The sequence below is a fragment of the Rhinolophus sinicus genome, linkage group LG17 (genome assembly GCF_036562045.2).
Source record: "Rhinolophus sinicus isolate RSC01 linkage group LG17, ASM3656204v1, whole genome shotgun sequence".
NCBI lineage: Eukaryota > Metazoa > Chordata > Mammalia > Chiroptera > Rhinolophidae > Rhinolophus > Rhinolophus sinicus.
In genome coordinates, this window is record NC_133766.1 from 25,648,023 (window position 1) to 25,661,238 (window position 13,216).

Genomic DNA, 13,216 nt, shown 5'->3' on the forward strand with positions numbered 1-13,216 from the left:
AGCCCTTTACCACCACTGACCTCCTGAACTGGAAACATCACACCCCAGCCTACTCAGAAAAGCCCAAGCTATGATTGACCTCATGGAATCCATCTTCCAAACACACTGACCTACCTTGGAAGACTGTCAACAACTCCTTCCCACCCTCTTTAACACTGAAGAGAGGCGGAGAATCCTACAAGAAGCTCGAAAGTGGCTGGAAGAGATGGCTCCAGGAGGCATCATGGACACGAGATGGGCTAACGAGGCTGCTCCTGACAACCGGCCTGACTGGGACTTCAACACGGAAGAAGGTAGAGGTGCTATCAGGAGGTATCAAGAGGCCATTCTGCGGGGCCTCCGACAAGGGGCCAAGAAGCCGACTAATATGTCAAAGACAGCTGACGTAACTCAAGACAGTGAAGAAACGCCCGGAGACTTCTACGAAAGACTATGTGAAGCCTTCCGCATATACACCCCGTTTGACCCAGAGGCGCCAGAAAATCAGCGAATGGTAAATGCGGCTTTTGTTGCACAGTCAGCCCCCAACATCCGCCGAAAGCCCCAATAACTCGAAGGCTTCGCTGGGATGAACATCACCCAGCTGCTAGAGGTGGCTAACAAAGTGTTCCACAACCGCGACAACGTAGCCAAGCGAGACGCTGATAAGAGGATGAGGCAGAAAGTAACCCTATTGGCGGTGGCACTCCAACAAAACACCAACCAAAGAAGGACTGTGGGGCAGACGAGAAATCCAACGCAGCCTCGCGGGACGCTCAAAAAGGATCAATGTGCCTATTGCAAGGAGGTGGGGCACTGGAAAAATGAATGCCCCAATCGGCAACAGCCTCAACCCAGAAGCCATCCGCGGCCTACACCTTCTGGTAAGAAGGAACCTGAGTTCAGCAGCCTGGCCGGCATAGACTCTGATTGATGGGGACCGGGCTCTCTACTGCTAGGCCCCCACGAGCTCATGGTTGATTTAGACACAGGGGCCAAAAGATTACCTTTATGGTAGACACAGGAGCAGAATACCCAGTGGTTACTTCCCCAGTGGCTCCCCTTACTAATCGGACTGTAACCATCATGGGGGCCACCGGAGACCAGGCAGTAAGTCAGCCGTTCTGCTGGTCTCGAACCTGCAAATAGGAGGCCACGTCATCTCCCATGAGTTCTTATATGTACCTGAGTGCCCGATCCCACTGCTTGGGAGAGACCTACTCACTAAGTTAGGGGCACGGATTTCCTTCGAGCAATCTGGCCAAACAACCAAGAACTTGAGCCCCGCCGAGCCGCAGCTCATCCTGTCCCTCAACATGCCTAGGGACGAAGAATGGAGACTATTTGAATCAGAGGCCGCCAAAACAAATCCTGAGTACTACCGAACTAAGGTACCAGGGGTATGGGCAGAAAACAATCCTCCCGGACTTGCCAGCAAACGGGCCCCTGTCATAAATGAACTAAAGGCTGGAGCCCAGCCGCAACAGCTTCGACAATACCCGATTTCCAGGGAAGCTCAAATAGGCATTCAGACACATCTTGAATGGCTGAAAGATGCTGGCATCCTCGTTGAGTGTCAGTCCCCCTGGAACACACCGCTACTCCCCGTCAAAAAGCCAAATGGTGAATATCGCCCAGTTCAGGACCTCCGTGCAGTGAATCAAGTAACTCAGTCTCTGCATCCAGTAGTTCCCAATTCCTACACCCTTCTCAGCCAGGTTCTACCGGAGGCCGCCTGGTTCACGTGCCTGGATCTTAGGGACGCCTTCTTCTGAATTCAACTAGACCCGATAAGCCAACCCATCTTTGCCTTTGAGTGGACTGACCCTAAGTCAGGGCATCAAATGCAGCTCACCTGGACAAGGCTTCCACAAGGGTTTAAGAACTCCCCCACGCTATTCAGTGAGGACCTGGCTTCGGACTTTGCGAGTTTCCCACGAGAACAAGTCAACTGCACTCTCTTACAATATGTAGATGATCTCCTCATCGCCTGCCCAACAAGAAAGTCCTGCCACCAAGCCACAATTGCCCTCTTACAACATCTGGCCACCAAAGGGTACCAGGTGTCCTGGAAAAAGGCTCAGCTCTGCAGACAGGAAGTCAAATATTTGGGCTTCATAATCACCCAAGGAAAACGGGCCCTCAGCGCAGAACGAAAAGCGGTTATTACCAACCTCCCATGGCCCACCACTAGGCGAGCCCTATGTGAATTTTTTTGGGCAGCTGGATTCTGTCAGATCTGGATTCCCGGGTTCTCGGCCATAGCCCAACCACTTTATGAGTCACTCTCAGGACAGGACAAACAACCCCTAAAATGGGGAGAGACAGAGGAAAAGGCCTTCACAGAACTCAGAGACTTACTTGGGAGAGCCCCAGCTTTGGGTCTACCCGACACGGAAAAACCTTTCTGCCTATTTGTCCATGAAAAAGACAAAACTGCATTGGGACTCCTAACCCACACAGTTGGACCCTGGATAAGACCTATTGCTTGCCTGTCCAAAAGACTGGACCCGGTCGCTTCCGGGTGGCCCCCATGCCTGAGGGCCTTAGCCGCTATAGTACTCCTCATCCAGGAAGCTGACAAGCTCACCCTCGGACAACAACTCACAGTCAAGTTTCCCCATTCTGTAATTATGCTCATGAACTGTCAGGGTCCATGATGGCTCTCCAATGCCAGGCTCACCCAATACCAGGGGCTCCTTCTGGAAAATCCTCGCATAAGTCTCCAGACTGTTCAAGCCTTAAACCCGGCAACCTTCCTCCCCACAGCCGAAGGCGAGCCTGAACACGACTGCCTAGAAGTCATTATGAGGTCCATGCCACACAGCCGGACCTACAAGACTCCCCTGTGCAGGACGCAGAGGTTACACTCTATACTGACAGCAGCAATTTCCTACAGGGTGGACTACGTAGAGCTGGCTACGCTGTAACTACAGCTTCGGAGGTTCTGGAGGCAAAGGCACTTCCAGCTGGGTGGTCAGCACAACGAGCCGAACTCTGGGCTCTCATATGGGCACTACAGCTCTCAAAAGACAAAAGGGCTAACAATTACATAGACTCCAGGTATGCTTTTGCCACCGTGCACATACATGGGGCCATCTACAAAAAACGTGGCCTCCTCACGTCTGAAGGGAGAACCATGAAAAATAAAAGCAAAATCCTACAGCTACTGAAAGCTGTTTGGGCACCCCAGCGCCTAGCTATCATCCACTGTCGAGGACACCAGAAAGGGAACGATGAGCCGGCTGCTGGCAATCGCCTCGCTGATCATGCCGCGAAGGCAGCCGCCCAGGACACAGACGCAGCCATCATTGCTTCCACCACACCAGCCTCGCCAAGCCCTACCTACACCACAGCAGAAGACAGCTGGGCACAAAATGAGGGTGACACCCGGCATCCTCAAGGTTGGTGGATACTGCGTGATGGTCGCTTATTCATATCAGCCACCCTCGCTCCCCTCATCATTTTGGAACACCACTCTACTTCCCACTTAGGGAAGACTGGACTTGAAAGGCTGCTAGCCAAAAACTTCTATATAGCCAGGCTCACAGCCCTATGCCGTTCTATCACAGAGCACTGTGCTACCTGTGCCAGACACAATCCCAAGACCGGACCGACCCCACCACCTGGGGTCCAATGAACAGGATCTGCCCCTTTTGAGGATCTTGAGGTAGACTTCACAGAAATGACCCCTCACTGAGGGACAAAATACCTTCTTGTCCTCGTCTGTACCTTCTCGGGCTGCGTAGAAGCCTTTCCCACCCGAACTGAAAAAGCCAGAGAAGTCACCAAAGTTCTCCTCCGCGAAATCATCCCTCGGTATGGGCTTCCCCTCACCATTCATAGTGACAACGGACCAGCCTTTGTCTCAGACGTGCTACAGACTCTGGCCTCGGCCCTCAATGTCTCCTGAAGGCTTCACACGGCCTACTGGCCTCAGAGTTCAGGGAAAGTAGAGCATATAAACCGTACCCTCAAAGAAACATTGTCTAAGCTATGCCAAGACACCTCCCTGGGATGGATGGATCTACTCCCCTTAGCCGTCCCCCACTCCCAGTGTACTCCTAGAAAGGATGGCTTCTCCCCATTTGAAATTCTCTGTGGCCGGCCTCCCCCGTTACTATCATCCATCCCAGGCAGTCTCAAAGTAGTAGGTGACTCTCACCTCCAAGGTCAGCTTATTGCCCTAGGGAAGATCCTTATGGGCCTACACTCACATCTGCTAGAAAGAACTCCTATCTCATTAGGGACCCCCGTCCATCTCCACCTTCCAGGTAACAAGGTCTGAGTCAAAGATTGGAAACGCGAGCCCCTCTGCCCAACATGGACGGGCCCACACACAGTAATCCTTGCCACCCCCACTGCCCTTAAGGTCTCCGGAATCACACCGTGGATCCACCACTCCCGCGTCAAGCGAGCAGAACTAGACCGGCCTGCCTGGACTTCCCATCCAGTGCCCGGCGCGCCACTGAAGACCACGCTTAAAAAATCTATCTGAATGCCAGTTCTCGTCTGCTCCTCCCTAAGCATCACCGCCCTCTGTCTACTGAGTCTGTTAGCCTCCTTTCTTCCTCTCCTTTCTCCTTTCTTCCTTGTCTCTGCGGCCCCGTCTGATTGGACCCCAGCCCAAAGAAGCCTCCTCCTGTTTGGGTTTCTACTATGGATGTTTCCCCTATTCGCACTCACCTGCCTACGGCCCTCTGCTTCTTAGGCCAATTCTACCCTTCCCTGAGCGCCCCGGACCAGCGGACAGGTACCTGTGTCGGGCCCCCTTTCCACCTGACTTTAAGATCCTCCTTTTTCTCCTATGATGTCATACCCCCAGATTGTTACCTTGGCGTCACGCCTACCCTCTGCATGAAGGACGATGTCTTACTGGACTGCCATCCCTACACAGCCCTCCTCGAACCTATGCAGGTTTTATGGTCGAAAGTCCCTCTGCTGGGACGTCGCTGACGGCGACCTGGACTCCCCTGTCTGCACACAAATAGGCATTAGGGGACCTGTCATAATTCCCTAGACCCAAAAACTGGGTGCACCCCCTGTGACCCCCATTCCCCGGGTTATCTACTGGGGCCTTAACCTCACCTCTTTATGCCGGCCACCACTCCTAAACTCCCCAGACTTCACTCAACAGCTCCTCAATACATCTTACCAGTTTTGGTTCAACTCCACTCCGCTCCCCACCGGTTCCCCCTGTTGGATTTGTCTGCCCCTTATCCATTCAGCTTTCTTCGGAATACCCATTCCACCCAACTGGCCCCTCCGCAACTCCACCAACACTTCCGCCTCAATAGTCACCGAACCCATTGGCAATCCCGTCCCACTGGCTCCGGCCATAAACCTCACCTGTTACCTACCCCGTGGCCTCACCCAGGCTCCTGACCCCCGCTGCTGGAGTTTTTCTGCACCTTTACCCTTCTGCACTCCTCCCGGCATATTTCTCTTCTGTGACAGAGGCTACCCATACAGGCGTCGGGACACACATCATAATGGAAGTGGCTGCATCCTCACTTTCATTTCTCCTTCTGCCACCATTTTTACTGACGCTGAATTCCAGTCACAGGTCTCCCCTTCCCTTCACACCCGTCGGGAGGCTTTCATCCCTTTCCTCATAGGTACTGGCATCTTTACAGGGGTCACTGCTGGCACCTTCGGCCTAGGGACTTCCATCAACTTTTACTACAAACTTTCTCAGGAAATCAATGATGACATGGAGCGGGTCACATCACTCCAGACCCAACTCTCCAGCCTGGCAGTGGTTGCCCTCCAAAACTGGCGAGCTCTAGACCTGCTCACGGCCGAGAAAGGTGGGGCCTCTCTCTTCCTCCAAGAAGAATGTTGCTACTACATAAACCAGTCTGGAATCGTCGCCACCAAGGTTTGTGAGCTCCGGGATCACATCTAGGGCCGCTGTGAGGAGCTTGCCTCCTGGGGTTCAGCTCTCAGTCCTGGACTTCCTGGCTCCTCCCTTTGGTGGGCCCCTTACTCTCCATTCTTCTCCTTGCTGCCATCGGCCCGTGCATCTTCAATGCCCTTGTCCGCTTCATCGAAAATACCGTCTCCCGTCAGACCACTGCCTGCATCCTTGCCCTACGGGGCTATCGCCCCCTCGATTTAAATGATGATCTTCAGGGTTCCCCTTCCAATCATCAACAGGGGGGACATGTTGGATCAGCTTCCCTGCGAGCACAGCCATTAGAGGCTTTCCCGCCCCCCTCCCTCCACCGATATCTTACTGGAGCAGTTTTCCTGTGAGCACAGCCGTTAGAGGCTTTCCTGTCAGAGCAGTTTTCGAGCGATCACAGCTGTTAGGGACGGACCTCCCTGGCACCCTGGCCAGCTTTAACTAATCCCTTAGTGCCGCAATAGCAATGGCGCAAATTCTCCCAAACCCGGAAGCCTAACCCTGTAAAACAAAGTGCCTGACCCCAGTAAGTGCTCAGTCTTCTTGGGAATGATCCTGCTGAGCCCATCGGTGAAATAAAGCTGTGTTCTCCCTGATCTCTATGTGCCGCTTGAGTTTCTGGGTCTCCGCTGTTTTTCCGCAACAATGGTAATAGCAGGTACTGCAAAGAAAGATAAAGAAATATATTCAGCTGGACTAAATAAATGTAAAACTTGATAAAACATTATGTAGTAATTGTTAAGTGTGTCTTAGATGTCAGAAAATTTCAAAAGACTGATTAAAATATAGCATGCAAAAGTAACACAAAATATTCCTAGGCTCCGCCCTGTCCAAGGCAAGTAATGACACGGAGAAGGGACTGAATCTAGGAAAATACACGTAACAGATGCAGCAAAAAAGAGAATGAATGCAGCAGTGAGGAGAATAAAGCCCCTAATATGGTCTTTCTAAAACTAGACCCTGCCATCTGAGTACCTATCTGTACGGTGTAGAAGTTTTAGGTCCTCTAGTGGTTGACTGGAGTACGTAGGACCTTTGTCTTTTTCTTCTGTTTCTGTGGGTGCACTCGTACAGGGCTTGACTCGAGAGTGGTGAATCCAGGAGTCAAATTCTGGGACTTTTACTGCTGTGGAACTAGAAAGAATCAGGTGTAGGTCCTTTCCACACTGGATCTAGTATTGGAGTTAGAGAAGGAAGAGATTTGATAAGAACTTCATCTCCTGGGTTAAATAAGGGTTTTTGATCCCCTTGAGGTTGAGCTTCTGATAATTGTTGGATGGCTTGTTGGAACTGTGCTAAAGAAGTTATCTGTTGGGTTAGTTCTATAGTCTCATGATCAGCTAGGAGGTCATTGGTTAAGAAAGGCCTATCATACAACATTTCAAAAGGCTTAGGCCACACTTAGTTGGGGTATTTAGAATACGGAGGAGAGCTATGGGGAGTAAAGCTGTCCAATTTTGACTAGTTTCTTGTGATAATTTTCTAAGATGTCTTCTGATAATGTCATTGGTCTTTTCTACCTTGCCTGAGGATTGTGGCCTCTGAGCATAATGGAGGTGATAGTCTATTCCCAGGGCTTTGGATATACCCTTGGTGACTGAAGATTTGAAAGAAGGCCCATTGTCGCTTTGAAGAGACTTGGGGAGGCCAAATCTAGGTATAATTTCCATAATTAGCACCTTAACTACTTCTATTGCCTTTTCTGTTTTATAAGGAAAGGCTGCAACCCAGTAGGTGAAGGTGTCCACCCACACTAGGAGATACTTGTATCCTTTGGCTTTGGGCATATGGGTGAAGTCTAATTGCCAATCCTCTCCTTGGCATTTGCCTTGTCTTTGTTCCCCTATGAGTGTCTGAGGATGTGTTAGGGGGTCATTCTTAAGGCAGACTTCACAAGATGTGAGAATATCTTGTGTAGTCCTATGAAGGCCTTTTCCTGTGAATAATTTTTGAGCAATTTGTAAAGTTTTGTCCCTTCCTAAGTGGAAGGTTTGCTGAAGAGTTTTCAGAACTTTCCATTGGTTGGCACCTGGGAGGTGTAAATGACTATCCTCCCCTTGTAACCAACCCATGGATTGGGCAGTGTAGCCCCTTGTCTTAACCTATTCTTGTTCTTTTTGAGTATATTGGGACTTAATGTGGATTATGGACCCATCCCAAATTAGAGGAGTTACTGTAGGGTTGAGAGTTAGTTTGGCAGCATTTTTAGCTGTTTGGTGTGCTAATCTGTTGCCCTTAGAAATTTCATCACTTCCCTTTTGGTGTCCCTTGCAGTGTATAACTGCTATTTCTTTAGGAGAAAGTACTGTCTGTAGTAGTCTGTTGATCTCCTGGTGATATTTGATAGGAGACTCGTTGGCAGTTAGGAAGCTTCTTTCTTTCCAAATGCTTCCATGGGCACGTAATACCAAAAAGGCATATTTTGAATCAGTATATATATTGGCTCTTTTAACTTTGTTTAGCTCTAATACTCGAGTAAGAGCTATTAGCTCAGCCAGCTGTGTACTGGTTCTAGAAGGAAGGCCTGCATGTTCTAAGATATTATGTAAAGTAACAACAGCATATCCAGCCTTTCGTGTGCCATTTTATACAAAAGAGCTCCATCAGTAAAAAGTGTCCAATCTGGGTTGTCTAGGGGTGTGTCTTGTAAGTCTGGTCTAGCAGCATAGGTTTGTAGTAAAACTTGCTGGCAGTTATATATCAGCTCCTCTCCCACCTCAGGGAGGAATGTGGCTGGATTGAGAGAAGAGCAAGTCTGTATCTGAGTTACAGAACCTTCTAGTAAAAGAGCTTGATACCGTAAGAGGCAGCTATCTGTAAGCCAGTGACTACTGTCAGTATTTAAAAGTCCTTGAATGTGATGGGGGACAAGGACAGTTAGGTTTTGTCCCATCGTGAGCTTGGTGGCTTCAGGAACCAGAAGGGCATCTGCAGCTATTGCCCAGAGACAAGCTGGCCAGCCGCACGCTACGAGGTCCAGTTTTTTACTTAAATAGCCTACTGGTTGCTGTGAGGGTCCTCTGGGTTGCATTAGGACTCTTAAAGCCATTCCCTTTCTTTTTGTTATATATAAATGAAAGGATTTTCCTGTAGGAAGGCTTAAGGCTGGGGCACTTAACAGTGCATGTTTTAAAAGGCTAAAAGCTTGTTCAGCCTCTGAATTCCAAAGTAGTAGATGAGTATTTGCAGTTTGAGTATCTTTAATTACTTGATAACGGGGGGCGGGCCATTTCTTTGTATCCTGGGATCCATAGACACAGTAGCCGGTAATGCCCAGGAAGCTCCTTAATTGCTTTAAGGTCTTAGGTAGAGGATAAGTGGAGATGGGATGAATTCTGTCCTCCCCTAGGGCCCTAGTTCCTTCAGAGATAATTAGCCCAAGGTATTTGACAGAAGTCTGACACATCTGGGCCTTGGCCTTGGAAACCTTGTAACCCTAAGAGGCTAGAAAATTTAAAAAGGCAGTAGTGCCTTGGCTGATGAGCTCTTCAGATGGAACACACAATGAAAGGTCACCAACATATTGTAAAAGAGTACAGCTGTTATAGGCAAAATCTGCTAAGTCCTTAGAGAGGGCCTGTCCAAAGAGGTGTGGACTATCTCTAAACCCCTGAGGGAGGACGGTCCAGGTGATCTGTGAAATCTGGCTTTCAGGGTCCTCAAAGGCAAAGAGATATTGTGAGTCAGGGTGCACAGGTATACAGAAAAAGGTGTCTTTTAAATCTAATACCGTGGACCATCTGGCACTTTCAGGTATTTGGGCTAGGAGAGTGTAAGGATTTGGAACTATGGAGTCTGTAGGAATGACTGCCTTGTTGATGGCCCGGAGGTTTTGAACTAATCTCCATTCTCTATTTGGTTTGGGAACCCCTAAGATGGGGGTGTTGCAAAGGCTGTTGAATTCTCTAAGGAGTCCTTGTCGTTTGAGACTGTTAATGATAGGGATTAGTCCTTTCCATGCCTTGGGTTTCAGAGGGGATTTTTTCCGGCATGGAAATAAGGTGGAGCCTTAAGATGGATGTGGACTGGAGTGGCCGTTAAGGCACGACCAATTGTCCCTTGTGATGCCCAAACATCAGAGTTGATGTTGGTTTCTACTACTGGGAGGAAGCTAGAAATACTTCCAGGGGCCAGGAGAACAATAGTTCCCATTGCTGTCCTAATGTCTCTTCCTAATAGAGGAGTAGGGCTTTCTGGCATGATTAAGAATGAGTGGGAGTACATTAGGTCATCCCATATGCAGCCTAAGGGCTGGGAAACATATTTAGTAATTGGCTTGCCCCTGACTCCGCGGATGGTAGCATATCGATTGGAGAGGGTCCCTGGATTGGAGAGGAAGACAGAGAATGTGGCTCCTGTATCTAGAAGGAAATCAGTAGGCTTTCCTTCTACTTCTAGGATTATCCAGGGCTCAGGGGTCCCAATGGTTACATGGGACAAGGGAATCACTTGTAGAAGTGCCGGACCCCATCAGTCCGGAGTGGGAGTCTGACTGAATGAGACTGGCCTCGGGGGTGGAGGCCTCTGTGGACAGTCTGACTACCAGTGATCCCCTTCACAGATGGGACAGGGCCATGGAGATCTCCGAGTCAGCCCTGGTTGCCGTGAGCATTCCTTTCGCCAGTGACTGGACTGTCCACATTGGTGGCAATCGGACCTTCCCTTTCCCCAGGTTCGCTGTAAGGCAGCTACTAGTATTTCTGTGTTTTTTCTTATTTTCCTCTCCTTGTCCTGGGCTTCCTCTTGGTCCCGATTGTAAAAGACGGTATTGGCCACTTTGAATAGTTGGTCCAAGGTGCCTTCAGGACCAATAGCCAATTTTTGTAATTTCCTGCGGATATCTGGGGCAGCCTGAGTTATAAATTTGTCTTTTCGGGGCTGTCTGGCCCTATAGGAGTACACTTAATTAAGGTCTCCCTGAGCCTTTCTAAAAAGGTTGAGGGATTTTCTTCCAAATTCTGGCTAATAGTAGATAGTTTTGAATAACTAATGGGTTAGGCCCTTGTTCTCCTCAGTCCCTCTAAAATGCATGCCAGAAAGTGTGTGTGTTTTTTTGCCAATTTCCCATGGCTGTATGAGGATCCCATAGTGGGTCATCAGTGGGCACTGCCTGTTTCCCTGTAGGGAAGGGTTCCCGAATGGAATCCTGTGCTGTCTGTTCCTCATGATAGGCTAGGAACTGATCGTCTCCAAACTTTTCGGCAGCTTGCAAGGCTGCTTGTCTTTCAGAACTGGTGAGAGTCTGATTCAGGAGTAACATAACGTCTTTCCAAGAGAGCTCAAAGACCTGAGTTAAATTTTGGAAAGCTTTTATGTATTTGTCAGGGTCATCTGAGAACTTCCCTAGATCTCCCTTTATTTGTCTGAGATCTTGTAAGGAAAAAGGGACTTGAACCGTGGCAGACCCAAATTCTCCTCCTGGTATCTCTTGTAAGGGAAGGAGATTTACTCTATACTGGGGACGCGTTAGTGTAGGAGGTCCTGGATATGGAGGACAATTAAAAGGAGCTGGAGCAGGAACTGGCTCCAGAGGAAGAGCAGGATATATACTTTTGGGGCGGTCCCTTGACTGGATGTTTATAGGAGGGACCTCCTCAGGAGAGGAGGTTCCCACTGGGATTTCTTTTGGAGGAGTCTCTTTAGGAGGGGGTCTCCCTAGGGAGAGTCTCCATAAAAGGAGTCCCCCTAGGAGGAGTCCCCTTAGGAGAAATCCCCTTAAAAAGGGACCCATTGGGGAAGAGAGGCAAGAGATCACAGCCAAAAGAGCCGGGTGAACTCTATATTTCTTACAGAGATCTGGGTTGTCCCTCAGGGCAAAAAAAGCCTGAACAAATGGAACTTCTGACCATTTGCCCTCCTTTCTGCAAAACGGGTCTAGTTGCATGATAGTATTATAATTAATACTTCCCTCAGAAGGCCAAGTCTCCCCATCTTCCAATGAGTATTTAGGCCAAACCTCTGAACAAAAGAAAACCAGGTGCTGCTTCTTCAAAGTCTGAGGGTCAAATTTGTTCCAGTGTTTCAAGATGCAATTCAGGGGGTGTAGGCACGTGAGGGCTGATTGCCCATCTGAAAGGGAGGAATAAGAGAAAGGCGTCCTTTCACAATTCATCTCCCACAATCTGCTCTGGGGCGTCCCCCAGATGCATGAACCATGGACACCGTGCGACCGGTTCTGAGGCAAGTGGGGAGACACGGCGTGCCAGGATTCGTCGTGCTTACCTGGGCGGCCCGGCCCGTGCCTCCGGGTGGGCGCCTACCATGGCCCTGCCTGAATGTTTGGCACTGGCCAACAGGTCGATAAAGCTTGTGGCCAATAATGAGGTGCCCTAAAGTAGTGGGGTGTATACCCCGACTCTGGGCATCACAGAAATTGATGGCATGACTAATATAATAGTGGTCATTTAAATAAAGATATTTAAGGAGAGAGTATATGCTCAAGGCGTGTAGGGAAGGCATGTAACCTGTGCAGAAAGGCAAGTGGGGGGGACATTTTGATTCCCAATGGGTAAGAGAGGGCAAAAAGAGGAAACGGAAGCCCCAAAAGACTTCAGATAAATTTCCTCCTTAAGGTAAAGTGAGTCTGGAATATATCGCCCTCCTCTATGAATTTTGTCAGATGGCTGACAAAAGCAGAGGTGTAAGAGGAAAGTGGCGAGGTATTTGGGACTCCATGGGTGGAGTCCTTGATGAGTCTGGGCTGCCAGACAATTCTTGAAGAACCGACAACAGAGAGAGATCACAAAAACAACAGAGAGATTTGGGGTGGAGATCAGGATACTTCCATCTGTGCTTTAAAGCTTGGAGGAGATCCCAAGAGGATGTTATGAGAGGGAGTGCTAAATGCCAGTAAATCTTATCCTGAGTGACAAGAGATGTCCTATAGAGGCCGAGGTTCATGTTCGTACTTTAAGATGTCTTGAGGTCGGCAGGAAGTGCTGAGGAGGTCTTGCAGGGAAGAGACCTGAGACCAGCGTCTCAAAGGTTGAGGAGAGACAGTGACAGAATGAAGGAACAGCAAAGACAAAGGAGTCATCCTGCTGGCACCCTTATGGGCAGTCGAGCTGGGAAGGGACCAAAGGAACCTTTGGGGATTCACCACAGAGTGGCCACGTCCAGAATTCCTTCAGTTGTCCGCAAAGGCCCACAGTCCTGGCCATGTGCCAGTATTCAGTCTCCTGGAGGAAAGAGAAATGAGAAAGCAATAGGGAGGGGGAGGGAGCCTCCAAACGGCACCCTTGCGGGCAGTAGGGCTGAGGGAAGACTCATGGAGCCTTTGGGACACACTGCAGAGCCCCCATAGTCAGAGTCCCGCAACTGCTGTCAAGG